Here is a 16483-nt window from a genome sequence, read left to right as displayed (position 1 = left end):
AGGAGCCATGAGCTTCCAGGTAGATTTTTCAAGTCAGCTTTGTAGTTTGTTTTTAGTTTCTGAAGAATTTTTTTCATTAAGATTGATTATTGCCTTAAATAAGCCAAAGTAAAATTATGACTTTGAATGGTGGCTTATATTTTTTATATTGTTCATATTAATTGGTGACTGTGGCTGTGTGTCTGCCAGGAAAATGTGAAAAGCAGAGTTTGAAAAGTAACTATACACAGAGAAATTAATTTTTGTATGTGTTCAGATTACAGATTTTTACTAGCCACAACATTTGTTATTATTTATTATAATGGCTTGCAGTTTTGGACCTTCAGCTCCTGTAGGAATATGCCCTGCTCTCATGATGCAACTTTGGAAAAGGCAATAAAAATGCACTGGAAAGTGCAGCTTTCTAATAGGAAGTTTCTTAAAAGCAGTGAAGTTAAATTGCCTCCTTACAGAAAAAAGGAAGTGGAACGAAGGTCGGAGAGCCAGGTAGATCTGCTTCCTCTGTGTCCTTGGCTATGGTTTCTTTTTCTTTTTTTTTTTTTTTCTCCTCTTGTTTGAAATTTGGTCTTGAGGCCATCATCTGTGCTTTGGCATAGGGCAAATGGAGAAAACTCGTATATTCTTTTCATTGCTATATAAGGACCCTGCAGGTTTGCTACATGAGGTTCATACGTGAAAGCAAATGTTGATTTATGGCTGCAGCTGTGACTTCACCCTGATTTTGATTATACTATAGCTGAGCCCTCAGGGGTGGGGGTGGCAGGCGCAAGGCAGGCTCGAGAGGTGACTTAGAGCACGTTGTTGTTTGTTCCTCTCTTTGTTTTTCCAATTGTTCAAATAAAATATGGCCATGGCCAGTTGCTAGCCCACTGGCTAGTGGGAGTTGAGGAAAGGGAAGTTTGCGAATGTAAATGGATGCATCTATATGAATATTTTACAAGGCTCTAATGTTCAGAGAGGTCCTAAGGGAACACTAAAGTCTGGATGCCTTCTTCCCCATCCCCACCCCTCTAAAGCCTCTCTGAAAAGATGACTTAAAACACCTGTTTATCCTTTTGGAAGAACGGTAATTAAAATTAAAGCAAAATCTTGGTATTACCCAGCTTAGCTGCTTGGCACCAGTTGTCCCGTGTTTTGCTGGAGCTCTGTTACATGTGTGTTGGCACTGGAGAGACTTGCAGAAAGCTCGCCTTTCTGCCTGTGATGGCCAGCGACAAACCACGTGGAACTAGGCAGAGGCAAGGTGGGACCCAAGGGATGCAGTAGGGACCCTTCTGCTGCCTGTGTTCAGCCCTGCAAGTATCATGGGAAAATTTGGGAAGGAAGTATTTGAGCAGCAGGTATCATATATGGGTTGATCTGCCAGGAAAGGTCCTGTTGGAGTTGCTTTTTTTCGTCTCTGTTGCAATTATATTATGTTCCTACTGGTATTTTCCTGGCAGCTGAGGACATGTCTGCAGTTTTTTAGGTGTGTTAAGGAGGGCGTAGACAGGTGACTATAAAGTTCGCGTTTAATATGCAACTCCTTCCTAGCGAAGCAATGAGTCATATCCTGCAGGCACCGAGGGCCTCCTTAGAGCTGCTGCTTAGTAAGGCTTCACTGAAATTATTTATCTGAAGCTAATACTTTGCTCCTGAGAGCACAGTGCCTCTTCTGCACGTACATAGCGCTAATTTGTTACGCATTGTCAGCGGATTAATGCCACTTCTGAAAGTACCTGTGCACCTCATCATCTGCACATATCCTCCTAATTCTGTGTTATATAGGTACAAACATCTCTCCTAGACATATATGAAAAAGACACTTCCTGGTTAAACCTCTGACATGGAAGTTTGCTTGTGAACGTTTGCTTAGCATTAAAAAAAAAATAATTCCAAAGCAACCCCTGTTTGATTTTTGAGTGGTTGTAAAGGAGTCATTTTAGCACACAGCAGGTGAGTGTGTAGTGATCACATGCTCTCACACGTTTATAGTATTTACTTACTTTCTCTAAGAGGATCATTTTCCTTAGCACTCTGTTCCAATCAATTCTGTTTTGAGTGAGTGAATAAGTATTTTAAAAGTGTTAACAGTAGAGTGGATTTACTTTGATTAAGACGATACACAGCCCTGAACAGCTAGTTGTTCCTGTATGTGCAAGCAATTCTGTTTGAGGAATGATCACAGATCCTAACACTCCTCTGACACCAAAATGTTAATTTTCTGGTCACATAAATTTCTGAAGATAAAGGAAAGGCTTTTAAATGAAAGGCTGGAGAATCTGTTCTGCATCATTTAATACCAAATATCCAATAAACATCAGAGTGCATATGGTGGGGTTCTGCAAGCTTTCCTTGTGCAGGTAGGCCCATTAAAGTCTGTAGGGCTGCATGTGTAAGATTTGAATTACAGGGCTGGGGACTGTATTTTGTGACTCTTATTGCTAGTATAACTCTTGAGTACATGAATTTTTCTTTAAGACTGTGAGTCTGGCCAGTCTGAAAATGTAGCATTTTTAAAGGTCTGTTGTTAACACAAGCATATTCATTAATTAAGGAAACAAATGTAGAGTCAGTAAGATGTTTTCTCCTCACTGTAAGGTTTAGACATTTTCTTGCCATATAGCCGTAAAAAAGAAGAAAAGGGGAAAAAAATCCTACAAAACAAAACATAAAATTCACTGGAATAGGAGATGGGAAGGTATATTCATGATACCTGAGAAGTAAAACTGACTGTCCAGTTTGGCTTTTAGGGTTAGAACTGGAGGAGAAATAAGGAAGAAATGCATATGTATGGTAACAGTGAGGTAGATTGTGGCTCATAACACTGGTATTAATAATGACAGCAATACCATTTTATCATACACATTCATCATTATCTTCTTACATTGCATGAGCCTGAGACAAACTATGTAGGTTTATCTTCACAGCATTTGCATAGTGAGATTGTTTTTGTAAGAATTTCAGCTTCAAACAAATCAGAGCTGCAGAGCTGAAACTTACCCATCTCTGTAAGGTTAGTTAGTGATTTCTTTAGAATGTATATGGTTCCGGGCAAATGCTTCAATGGTAAGTAGTAGTGCTTAAGCATCAGAATTTGTTTCAGGAAACTGAATCAAACTGGAATTGTTTTAACTTGTCTTTCTACAAATAAGCCAAAAGCATTGATTTTTGCTGCCCATCAAGAGAGTTACGTAAAATCCTGAGTCTTTGAAAATAGCCTTTTGCAAATAATATGTTGTAGTTTTAGTTTTGCTTTATTTGAAGAATTATATTTACAACTTCTTAATATCCTGTTAGGTCCTGGACAGGGTTCTTAAATGCCACTGAAAAAATTCACAGGAGTGGTCATTTGGAAACTTGATCATCTTTACCTTACCACATCTGCATTATGCATTTCAAAATGAAGTTATTGTAAGTAGAGTATGAACGATGAAAAAGCCTTATGGCAAATTCTTGTTCTTGTGGTGTTCTTCATATATCTCTTAAACCAACATTATCCCAACTGATATCCTTTATGTTCTGTGATCAACAGCATTTGTCAGAGATGTATGAGTTTAAGGATCTGGACTAGATATAATTCAGTTTAGCAAGTTGAACTTGATCCTGAATGATTGCTATTGTTTAGGGCCCGTAAAAATAGTTTGGAGGCTTAGTCAGAACCACAGTAATAAATGTAGTGAGCAAGCTTTGAAAAAAATATTAAGAACAGGATCCTGTGAAGTTATACAGGCCACCTGTGCAAGACGTAACCCTGTGGAGATTTAAGGCCGTCTTCCCAAAGGGCTTGTACAATACTTGTAAGAAATAGCTTTGTTGAATTTGCAGCTGCCTTGTTAAGCATGGACCATGGTCATCTGCTCCCCGGCTTGGCAGGGACAACAAAGGCAGTGTTTCAGTCATCGTCTAACCACTGGTGCGGTGGTGCTTGGCGGCACTGCTCCAAGGGGTACCATGGACAGCCCTGGGGTGCGCAGCCCTGCCTGGCTCCAAGTTTGCTGCTATGCACTGGAGCACAGGGCACCTCTGCACCTGCTAACCAGCTGCCCTGGGGACGGTAGGACTGCCTGGGAGGATGAAGGGACAGGAGAATCTGTTAGGAGGGAGGAAAGAAGCCCTTGGCAAAACATGTACAACAATTTTGGGGAAGTGTCTGCCAATGTAGGTGTTTCATCTTTGTTTTATGGAAGCTATGTATGCAGGTTGAACTGGACAGAGCATCTGGAAGCCTGTGAATAACACTGTGCCCTACTGTGGGACACAAATATAGCTCCTATGTATTTACATACATAAAATGCATCTTTTAAAATGTAGAAGTGTACACATATGCAAACTTACTCCACTGTGAGGGAAAATTGTAAGGGTTGAGACCATGACATATTGTAAAAAAGGAATCGGGTACCTTAAGATAAATGTTTGCTTGCAGATATACAGAGGAGCATGTGGGAAGATTTTCACACTAGCTCTGCATAGGTGCTTAGCTTAGCTGGCTGTAGGCAGTGAAGAAGGATGGGGCTATCAGAGGGCACTTGCACAAATCCAAGGCTGGGTTCCTGCTCAGGAGAAGCCCTGCTCTCCATGAGGTGCAACAGGAGACTGAAGAGACTGATTGGTTAAGTACCTAAGCACTAAGGTATAAAACTCCTTCCTTCCCTGTTCTGCACTCTTCCTTCCCAAAGGGATCAGTGTTGCTTCTCAAAGATGTTGAACTGGTTGTTCAATGCAACATACCAGAATTTGTTTTGCTGAAGCCCTGCAGAATTGATGTCAGAGTTGTAGTAGGAAAATTACTAAAATAGATGGCTTATCAGCCTATTCAATTAGGTGCTTCTGATGATATCTGAAAGAAAAAGTCCTGATGTAGTTACTAGCAACTGTTCCTCAGCAAAGAGGGCTTGTAGGGGGTCCCTCTTGGCTGTTCTGGGAATACTTCGACTCAGTACGTAGCACTGGTCAGAAACCAGAGCGCTTTAACAAAGCAAGTAAGCTAAACCAGAAAGCATCATTATGCCTTCGTGCAAACATATTTTGGGTATTAGATGCAGTTGATTCCCTACCTTCATAAAATGTAAGGTAGCACCAGATTACCTATGCTCTATCTTCTAGGACTACTAGACCATGACTGTTCAAATGGAAAAGAAAAATGTATAAGAGGCATCTGATTTAGGACTCAGATATCCTGAGCAGCACACACGAAGCAAATGGAAATAATTATTTTCTCATAGCATGATAATCAGGGGACACTCAGTGAATCAGTTTGCCACAAAATTGAAGCGAAATGCACATAGCCAAAGCACAGCACACAGCCAAACCGTAGTGGTCAGTACCATGGGATTATCACCGAGGCCAGAGGTGTTAGCGCATTCAGTAAGGAGATTCACAGAGGGTCGAGTTGGTTGTGGTAGTTTAGCAGGATGTTCCGAAGGCAGCTTAAATCTTTAAATGCCAGCTGAGGACATCCTAGGAGAAGGATCATTCTGTTGGTGCTCCCTTTGCTCTCTTTGTCCAAGCATCTGCTTTTGACCTCTGTCAGAAAGGTGGTGGAACTAGTTCAACCTCTGTCTTTCCTCATGCATTTGTCCTGTAGCACAGGTGAGACTCTAGACTATTAATTCTCCAGAACCTTTTAAAGCTAGGTAATGAAATACATTTTGTTGCAATCCACTAATTATTTACAGCAGGGAGTCAGGCTAATTTTGCCCATGTGATACTTTATATATCAGAAGTTACAGCTGTCACAAGTCATTATTTCCATTAAGAATAGCGATTCATCTTTCCGTGAGTTGTCAAGAGATCTCTCAGTGGGAATGAAATTTTAGCTCATGTCACCATTCTGTAAGAGGAAATACATATGGGTACAGGACATTATGTTTGGATACATGTGTTTGCATTTGAACTTGTCTTTTAAGAATTTTTGTCTCTGAAGTGTTTAGAGTGAATTTAGTGTTTATTGTCTGTGGCTAGCCTCAGCGTGGTAGTTGTGGAGAAGGCGGCTTGCTCTTACGGAAAAGGTACATTTCAGCTTAGCCTCTCAAATGTGGTTCGGTCCTAATCAGGAAAACCAGCTTTTAGTGTGATAGAAGAGTCTCTAGGAGATGTCAGTCTTTTTCTCCATGCTATAACTGCTGCTGTGATGCTATTCCGATCAATGTTTTAACTGACAAAGCATTTCTGCTGTATTCTTTTAATCTGTTGGAATAAATTTGCCTTGCTTTTCTCTAATTGCTTGTCAGAGTGGTCTATTAGAGATGCTACTTACATTGGGAAGGCCTCTTGGGCAAGAGCTACCCACACCAGCTCTGCCTTCTGCATTACTGTAACTATATATGAAATTCTGAAAAGAAAAATCATTTGGAGAAGACAATTTCAGGATCTATAAATCCCACATATCAGAAGTTACTTTGCACTTTGTGTCCTTGTGTTGAATTTTTTGTTTTTATTTTTCGCTTTGGTTGTCTTTTTAATGCTCAGTATACAAACTCAGTAGGGGAGTTGGAATGGAATTTCAAAAAATCTGAAGTCCAACTGTCACAGTTTTATAAAAAGAATAAATATGCTAATAAACAGCATCTGTATAAACTTGGGGTAACATTGTGCATATTTTCAAGTATTATATTTCTCGTGAAGACATGTCTTTGATTCAACCTTCATAGTGTAACTCTTATAAAAAGACAACATTTTGAGAGGACTTTGAAATTGTGTACTGTGACAGGATACAAGACTTTGACCTCTCCTTTAAGAACTTAATTTTGGTGCAGTATTTGTCCCAAATTCTAGTCTTCAGGAGTCAGGACGTTGACATCCTTACAATAATTTTCACAACATTAGCCAGGTTTCTGGAGAATCTCTTTTCACAGTGAAGAGCCCTTAGCTTTGTGCAACCACAGAAGCAATGACAGTCAGAGGAGTGCAGTGAGAATGTTTTCCATCACCTTTATCTTTCGGTGCTTCCTGCAGCACACTATGGCTTAGGCAATGGTTGTGGTAAGAAGCAATTAAATTGATGTAAAGACCAAGTTGATTTGACATGTTTTTAACCAAGTGTTTATTAGTTGAAATAATCTTGGGCGTTTTTGGCATAATTTATGTTTGAGTGGGAACTTGACTCATTGTCAGAAGCCTGTGTGTATTTGAGCATGTTAAGCTGACATTACCAAATGTAACCGTGGGAGGCTTTTGGCTTGTGTTTATGGAGTATAAACCAAAGCGCCTACCTTGCTGCCTCAAGAGCCACAAAAATGTTAATAGAAGTCAGAGATGCAAGAAAAAATTTATTCCATATAGCCTGTCAACTTGCCAGTACTAGCTTTTTCCTTGGGTTGCTTTCCACTATTTTGTTCCATCTCGTTTTAGGTATCACAAGGGATGAGACTTCCTCTGCATTTCCTTGGAAATTATTTTGTAGTCCTCATAAGACTTTGTGAAGCTTTTCCCTCGTTTATATTTCCCGGTCCTTAGATTTCCAGAGCAGAACCTGCACCCAAACTGTCAGGGGTTGCCTTCCTGTTAGCTTTGGCAAACCGATTCTGGCTTCCTTCTTGCTGCTGTCTGCTTTTGTTCAATGGAGTGAACCAGTGAACATTTGCATGCCTCAAACTACAAGTGTTTTAGGATAGGTATAGAGAGTGATGCTCTCTGCTGAAGAGTGCTGTGAACATTTTAAATCAACCTGCATGTATCAGGTGAAGTAGCAGTAGCTGTTAGTTTCTTTTATTTTATTTTCTTTTGTTTCTCTCAAAAGAAAATAAAACTTTCTGCACAAAGTTTGGTGTCTCTTAGATCTTCCTAACCAGTTTCCCTTGTTCTCCTCTCCCTGACCCCTTTCCCCTTTAATACTAAGGTACTTCTGCATAAGCCTCACAATTGGCACATGAAAATTCAATTACAGACACTTAAAGCTAGATTAAGATGAAGTCAATGATTCATCAGTAAGTAAAAGCTAAAATTAATCATTTAAACTGCTTGTATGATTGGAAATTTTTTCCCCACTTCATCAAAGATAATTTGTCCCTAAAGAACACATTGCTCGTATCTCAACAGTGAGGTGCCAATATGTACAGAACACAAGGCAAACTAATTTGAGTTGTTGTTTGAGCCTGCAGGAAGGCAGTGGCTTTTGCAATTGTTTCAAACCCCAAAATGTTTCTGGCCTGTTATAATCTAATTAGGTCCTTCTATTTTTTTTTTTTTATTTTATATATATGTGTGTGTGCATATATATATAAAAAACAGAAAATATATTTTTACTCTAATCATTATAGCTATGGAAAAAGAAGGAAATTGAGAGCAACTGAAAACCAGATGTAAACAATAGTATATATATTTTAATTTCTGTCTTTTGGGAAATATTTTCTTGATTCCTAAGATTTAGTAAGTCTTGTTTGCCCTCTAAAATGGGGGATATAAGTGAATAGAAACTGCAAGGTATTGACATTGTGGGTGCATCCTGATGCTAAAACAACAAAGATAGAAATACTGGTAAATGTATAATTCTCAGAAGCTGGTTCTTTCAGGTTTCTGGAGCTGGAAGGGCAGGAAGATTTGACCCTTGCACAAGATTTCTGAAACAATTTCTAAATGAATTTTTAATACCTGTTCAGAAATTCAGTCTAGAAGAAGGCATCTGACAACTTACATAAATGCTAGGTAGAAGATCTGGGAGTCTTACACTGTACATTCCCTGCTACCTCTGTGCTCTGCCAGCTTGTCTGTAGATCTTGCTCCTTCATCATCTCATTTGCAGAAATATGTTATATTAAGCTTAGAAGAGAAGGGAGGGGAAATGTCTATGAAAATGGACAATTTTGCCCATTTAGTTAGAGAAAATTTTTGCCTAGTTCTTAACTGAGCTTTGTCAACTCGTATACCTTCTTGTGGCAGAGACACTGATTGTGGTCAGATGCCAGAAATAGCTGAATATAGTGTTACTCCTTACTTTCTCTTTTGTTTTCCACAAAACTTAACCTGATTTTTGACACAAAATTGTTCTGTCCATTAAAATATTGACTTAAAAACGTATGTAAGGATCAACTAATTTGAAAATTCTTTGTTGGGAACAGCAGTTTTTCTTTACTTAAGTCCATCTGTCTTTTCCCTTCACATATTTTAAGATCTAGCCAAAAATAAATAAAATAACCCCCTGTGTTGGGTTTGCGTGGCAAGGTTTTGGTAGTGGGGGGTCTACAGGAGTGGCTTCTGTGAGAAGCTGCTAGAAGCTTCCCCTGTGTCTGATGGAGCCGGCTGGCATTGGCTCTAAGACAGACCCGCTGCTGGCCAAGGCCAAGCCAATCAGTGCCTCTGTGATAACATACTTAAGGAGGGAAAAAAACCAGTTAGGGAGAGCTTTTTCAGCCGGAGAGAGGAGTGAGAAGATGTAAGAAACTCTGCAGACACCAAGGTCAGTGCAGAAGGAGGGGGAGGAGGAGCTCCAGGCGCCGGAGCAGAGATCCCCCTGCAGCCTGTGGTGAAGACCATGGTGAAGCAGGCTGTTCCCCTGCAGCCCATGGAGGAAGGATGAGGGGGTGCAGAGATTCCACCTGCAGCCCGTGGAGGACCCCACGCCGGAGCAGGTGGAGGCACCTGAAGGAGGCTGTGGCCCATGGGAAGCCCACACTGGAGCAAGTTCCTGGCCGGACTGGTGGACCCGTGCAGAGGGGAGCCCACGCCAGGGCAGGTTTGCTGGCAGGACTTGTGACCCCGTGGGGGACCCCACACTGGAGCAGTTTGCTCCTGAAGGTCTGCACCCCGTGAGAGGGGCTCCATGCTGGAGCAGTTCGTGAAGGACTGTCTCCTGTGAGAGGGACTCCAGGGGAATGACGAGAGGAGTCCTCCCCCTGAAGATGAAGAAGTGGCAGAAACACCGTGAGATGAACTGACCGTAACCCCCATTCCCCGTCCCCCTGTGCCACTGAGGGGGGAGGAGGTTGGAGCCGGGAGTGAAGTTGAGCCTGGGAAGATGGGAGGGGCGGGGGAGGTGCTTTAAGATTTGATTTTATTTCTCATTCCTCTACTCTGTTTTGCTTGGTAATAAATTAGATGAATTCCCTCTCTAAGTTCAGTCTGTTCTGCTCATGACAATAATTAGTGAGTGATCTCTCCCTGTCCTTATCTCGACCCAGAAGCTTTTCAATGTACTTTTTCTCCCCTGTCTAGTGAAGGAGGAGAGTGATGGAGCGGCTCTGGTGGGCACCTGGCCTCCAGCCAGGGTCAACCCACCACACCCCCCATCCTATTAATGTGATGCTACATAATAATATCAGCTTAAAGGAAGCATGCCCCAGCCATCTTGCTAATTATCTGTGGCCCCTTTTAGGCCTTTAAATAGAGTATCCTAACATGCTGCATGCATCTGATGTTTTTGTTTATAGCTCAGGCAGGAAAAACCAATTAGTTTCATCTCACCTCTGTTACACTAAGTTCAGCTTTCAGGCCTTTTCCATTAGTTTTCCGTAAGTACAGAATCATGGAATTTTATAAAGAAGCTACTTGTTTGATATCGCTGGTTATCAGGCTTTAACTCATCCAAAAAGCCAAACAGAATTTCAAGGCAACCTGTAGTTCAACACTGAGACCTGTGTAAAAGAAAGGGGGCAGGAAGAGCTTTCTACTGACAATGATGATGCCAGGTTGGTGTTAACAATTTATTCGGTTTAGAGCAGCGTAATATTTATTGCAGTACATCTTGGTACAGTGTTATGGGGCTATAATTTGATTCTTGAGCCAGGTGAAGTGGTTGGAAATTGCTTACTTTTGCATTTGTCTCTGTGTTTTGCTTGGGTTTTACTGTAGGCAAAATTGAGGTAATTTCTTGTGTGTTGACTCACTTCTCAGCCTTTAGCTTGAGTTATCATACACAATGGCAACTGTTTTTTGAAAAGTTGCCATTTGGAAGGAAGCACAGAGGGTTGCCCCGCAGACCTGCAGGCACATGCATAATATATTACATGTGGATACGCCCTACCTCAGGTGGAGACAGAAGCAGCCGAAGGCATACAGAGATTTTTTGCAAGACAGAATCAGTTTTGTGAAAGATTTTTTTTTTTCCCCCCAAGTTGAGTATGTAAATGCTTTCTTAGATCTGGTATGCACTCTGAAGTGTTACAGTATGATAACAGATGAGCTAAGTTGCTTGCTGCCAGAACTCCGCAAAGTGTGATTGGTACGCAGCCTAGGGAGGAACGCTGCTCTTTTAAAACTATGCCAACCTTAATATTGTAACTAAATCATGGTTTAAATTATGAAATCATCACAGTATCCTTGAAACAAGATGTAAACTAGGTTCACTGTACAAAAAGGGGGAGAATGTGTGCAACACCTGTGAACACATAGTGAAAAAGGAAAATAAGCTGTGGAAATCACGTCTTATCAGGACATTTGTGCCACATGATCGCTGTCTCTTTGTCTCTCATCAATCTCATAACTGAGCCTCTTTAATACATACTCTGCGCTCCCGGTTGCTGTTCTCTCACAGCCTCTTCTGGTCCCTGGGTTGGAGAGATTGTGGTGTGGCTGTTCTCCTCGCACACTCAGCATCTCTTACACGGTGTGTCAAAAAGCAACAAATAAACCTTGATTTGGTGGTGCAGTAAGTCTGTATCATCTTAAAGCTTCTCAAATGGAAAAGGTGGCCATGCAGTTTAGTGAACTGATTTGAGAGTAAATTTACAATGTGAGTGGAACTTTCTACTCTATTAAAAAAACCAAACAAACCCCCCCCCCAAAAAAACCCCAAAACAACAAACACTAACTTTTATACAAGTAAAGTTTGTGTGCCAGATATCATCAGTCTGCATCATTATGACTCTCTCTGTCTTCCCACAGCCAATATAACATGGGTGCAAATTTTGGCTCGTTTAATGGAAATACGGGCATGATTGATACAGATAAATTTTTTGCTACTGAAAGAGTCATTCATACACAGAGCTCGTGTTAGTGATTGTGCAAATACAGCTTCATAAGTGAATTAAAAAGGTTTCTGACAGTCTGCCTGACCTAAGACAGCTAGTTTTAAAACAGCAGGAGGTTTTGTGAGGGTGTTGGGGATGGAAGTTTGTTGTGTCACATTATAACTGAGTTCTGTGCAAATTCATACTACTCTCTGCTGCTTCTAGAGGTTTAGTTCAGCTTTATTGGTCCTGCTGAGTTTTATATGCTGAGAGCCAGTCAAGTGTGTGTCTGTGGGAGAATGCTGATAAAACTTACTATTTTAAACCTGGCTGGCTGTCTCTGCTGTTTTTCAAGCACAGCGTCTCTCTTTTTTCTGCATAAATGATATCTTTTGCCTCCTCAGCACCATTTGGGCCTGGCTGCTGCAAAGGTGATAACTTCTCAATTACACATCAGGTGGCACGTTCATGTTCTTTCTCATTTTTGCTCACCTGAAAAGCTTAGTCTTTTATTTCCCTCAGTCAAGCACTGAGAATGCTCAGTGGGCGGCATCCTGTACACCCTGAAAAGTCATTATTCTTCCAGTCTTTCTGCAAGACTGCAATGCCTGTTTTGGTGAGGCAGTTAAGGAGTTAAAGGCTTGTGGAGTTTCAAAGAAATGCCCAACAGCTGCTCTAAAGTATCCCTACAATCCTAGCTGACCTCATTCTTGTTAGACAACAGTGATAATATCCAAAAACGGGTGCAAGACAGGAAGTGTTTCAGGAAGGTATGTGTTTCATGCAAAGACATCAGAAATGCGCTTTCTCCCAGGGCTACTTACTGTTAAGATCCATATTAATTTCAATAGAATGGCGAAATTCCAGAATGTGTTTACAGAAACATTATTTTGGTCCAAAAAACCCCATTGCTTGTTGTTTTAGCATGCAGATGGCAAAAGCAGATGAGTTAACCACTGCATGTATTTAATACAACAACACTGCTGGCTATATGAACCTACTTTTTTAAACATCTGGAGGATTCACATACTTTTTTAATAGTTTTGTTTTCTATTTTTAGGGGGGAGGGAGTTGACTTGAAAAAAGTGGTACAGGAAAAATACAAATCTACTTGCAATACATTTTCACATTTACTTTACATTCAAAGACTGATTTGATATCTAAACAAGCTTTTAATTAATGTAATCAACTAAGAGAATTCTCTAAGAAGTAGAACAAAATCCCTTTCCTCCCCTCCACTGCATTCTATGACCTAGAATTTAAAAGAATTGGATAAATAGAGCACTGCCCACTGTGTGCAGGAGGTGTGAGAGGGTCTTTGAAATTTTTGCCAAGAAAGTAGGAATGGTTTGTTTTTTAAAAGATTTAAGATTTTTTTTTTTACTAGTCAGTCTGCCAAGTTATTTGCCAAAAGTGTCCTATATGTACAGGTTCCTATTTTCATCTTATTGAAAAATTCATACATGAGAAATGAGCTTATGTTTTATTTATATTTTTTCAGTAACACCCACTTAAAAACATGCAAATAAAAATAATTCCTACCAGTTCAGAGCTCTTCCACTGATAGTTAGGGATATTTTCCTAAATTTCTTCTTAGTTGTGTCCAGAATTCTCTCTTGTAGTATGAATCTGCAATAAATTTCAGAAGTCCATTATGATTTTTTTTAACAAGCATAAGTAAATTGCTTGAGAGATTTCTTTTGACTTCAGAGTCTTTATTTCAGCATTAACTTGCTAAATTTGTATAAAATAATTTATTAAGGGTTAGACTAGATCCAGTAAAGATTCTACCATTCAAGAAGTTGTACATGAATATATGTTCTTCTGATTAACTTTCATGAAGTCTAGCAGATGCCTTTAAGAATGTTAAAATAAAGTACTGCTATTTAATCACTGATTTTTTGTTTCATTTAAAGACTTTGTTTCTTCTGTACTTTTTTCTGTATTTTACTATAGTTTCAAAAATATTCGTTTGCGTTAGTAGGGAGTAAGCAAATTCTAGCTGCTAGAACTTACATAGAGAATTTCATCTTTGGGAATTCACCGGTTCGTGAAGCTAGGTCACTAACCTCAAAGGGCCCTTTGAAAAGTGTAGCCCACAGCCAGGCAGCTACGGGAGGGGGGAAGAAAATGTTGTGGTATTGATGTTGAACGGTATACTAGCCACGATTGTCTTTTTTTACGGAGATGTGACCAAGGAGCTCAGGTGAGGTGCAAAAGGAGATGAAGGCAGGCTACTGGGAGGAAGACCTGAGTGGAACTGAACTCAGCCCTGCCGCATGCTGAGAAATCAAACGAGTATGATCTGTGTTTGTAGAAGATGATCCACGGACGTAACAAAAGAGAAAGGGAAGGAAAATGGGATTGTTTAGACACAGGAAGGCATTTTTTGTTATTTGCTGGTAGCAACTAATTTAACATACGCACACAGTAGTTTCAAACTGAATTATATTTTATATTTGCCTGCTATTTCTGGAAGTTATTGCCAAGAGTGAAAACCACATAATATATTTCTAGTATTAAACCATCTATTACTGATAGGTAATGACAGAGTAAAGGGAGAAGGCACCAGTTAGTCTGGGTTAGCTCATGAGTTCTGGATAACTCTTTCTTGAACTCTTAGATTTCTAAACTTCTACCAGGCTATGTTGATTTCCCACCGCTTTTTGGATGTGATGAATTGTCTCCTCCAGTGACAGTGTCAGGTAATCTCAAGTGCTCCCATGATAGTCCTCCTCATACTTTTTCAGGTAATACTTTTTCAGGTAACGTGCCATTTGATCACTTTTCTATTAGCTATTATAATAACACAACAAATACCAAAACGGCTGTAATAACACCTCTTAACAAAAGAAGCATTTTGGAGTTTTTAAAACTGCAGATGCCCTGTGTTCTCACTTACATTTTATGTGGTTTTGCTTTTTAACATTACAGGTGCTAGATTTTGGATCTGTAGTGGCTTTCTGATTTAAGCTCCTAGTTTTTGATGGTGAAGCATGGAATTTAGACTCTAAAGTCAAAAAGGGTTAACCTTTTGAGAAACTTTCTGTAATTAATGAACAGTTACTGCTGAAGTCACAGGACAGAGATAAAACCAGAATCCTATTTTACTAATTGTTGGTAAAAGCAATTTGACTCTTACTAGGAAAGTTTCTGTGAAGTGCTGTGTAAATGTGCACCTTACAAAATCATCTAGTCATGTAAGGTGTGGGAAAGGATGTTGATCCATCAATCTGACTCCTTGACTTTTCAAGGTGATTTATTGCAAAACATTTAATTAACTTGGTTTTTTGTAAGAAAGAAGTTAAATCTGTTGTTTAAGTTTTTTTTATTTGTTTTTCTTCAAAGTATATAGGTTAGTTTTGACTGTAATTTATATAATGTATGTAAGGAAATTCTGTGCTTCTGCTTCAAAGAAGAAAAATCTTTTCCTGATTTTCAGTATAGCACAATTAGATGCTTTATGGTCCTTTTTTCTCCTTAATCAGAGCGGGGGGTATTAAGTCGATACTGGATGTGAACTGGTGCACTTGTTAAGACCAGTGACTTAACCAATATGCTAAATCCGCAAGGAAATGATTGCAGGATCTCAGGGATTGCTTGGTAGAATTCAGCCCTCCAAGCAGGGAGAAAGGAAACTTTTTAAATAGCTTTCACAAATACTTAAGTCATGCTATGATAACATAATGCTTCTTGACACATTATCATGGTATTTTATTCAAGAACCAAATAGCTCTTTACTATTTTGAGTCGCTCTTTGAGTAATACTTTGCAGCAAGTTTAATTTTTGGCTTTCTGTTGCTTTTCTGGCAACTGTAGAGACGTCTGTTCCGTGTCTCACCCCTGTCTAAAATATGGTGGGTTTCTGTCTGTTCAATTCATACTTACTGCCAAGTCTGTGACTGTCCCTTTTTGGTATCATTGTATGTCCTTCTCCTTCATTTTTAGGCATCCAGCTTAAGCACTCTTGTAGACATTTACCTTCCCATCAAACATATAGAAGAATTTGGTACCTAACTTGGTAATCTGAAAGAAACTAAAACCGAACTGTTGTGACTGTCGCCTTCAAAGGCTGTTCCATGATGCACGTGGAACATTAAGGAAGACAATGGCTTACTGCTTAGAAAGATCTATTTGAAAATCTGTGGATTTGTTAGTGAAAAGAGTAGGACTACTTAATTGATTTTTATTTTTTTAATCATTGTAACTGAGGAATCGAGATTTTTGTTGAATTCATGTTTTAACCTTTGTTAACTGAGCTGTTTAAGGGGGATAATTGAGAGAAGGCCTGGCATGGATGAGTTGAAGGTGTCAATTTTGTGAGTAATTATGTGGGAATGTAGAAATGCTCAAAATGACAACACACTGCTGTGTCTTGCGTACTTGGAATGCAATTAATATGTATTAATAAACAAGCTGAAATATCGAAATATATCGGGCACAGGAAAGTCCTGTTTCCTAATGGTGGCAAAGGTAGGTAGCATTTTGAAGGAGGAAGGCTGTATTTAAGATGGTTAGACATGTCTTCCCTTGAATGAATGGGATAAAATATATAATTCACTCCACATTTATAGCCTGTTTACGTGCTTTTTTATTAGTAGTTGTACAAACTTCTGTTG

The 16483-nt window shown here is 39.6% G+C and overlaps 2 protein-coding genes across 3 annotated transcripts in view; one reads left to right on the top strand and one right to left on the bottom strand.

The window, feature by feature from the left end:
- Nucleotides 1-16483, top strand: part of CMSS1 (cms1 ribosomal small subunit homolog) — a 245831-nt gene that overhangs the window by 100205 nt on the left and 129143 nt on the right. The gene's annotated exons all lie outside the window — the stretch shown is intronic.
- FILIP1L (filamin A interacting protein 1 like) overlaps nucleotides 1-16483 on the bottom strand; it is a 159662-nt gene that overhangs the window by 96547 nt on the left and 46632 nt on the right. The gene's annotated exons all lie outside the window — the stretch shown is intronic.

The sequence above is a fragment of the Grus americana genome, chromosome 1 (assembly GCF_028858705.1).
Source record: "Grus americana isolate bGruAme1 chromosome 1, bGruAme1.mat, whole genome shotgun sequence".
NCBI classification, from domain to species: Eukaryota; Metazoa; Chordata; class Aves; order Gruiformes; family Gruidae; genus Grus; species Grus americana.
Note: the sequence above shows the minus strand (reverse complement) of the source record. Positions and strands in the feature narration are given on the sequence as shown.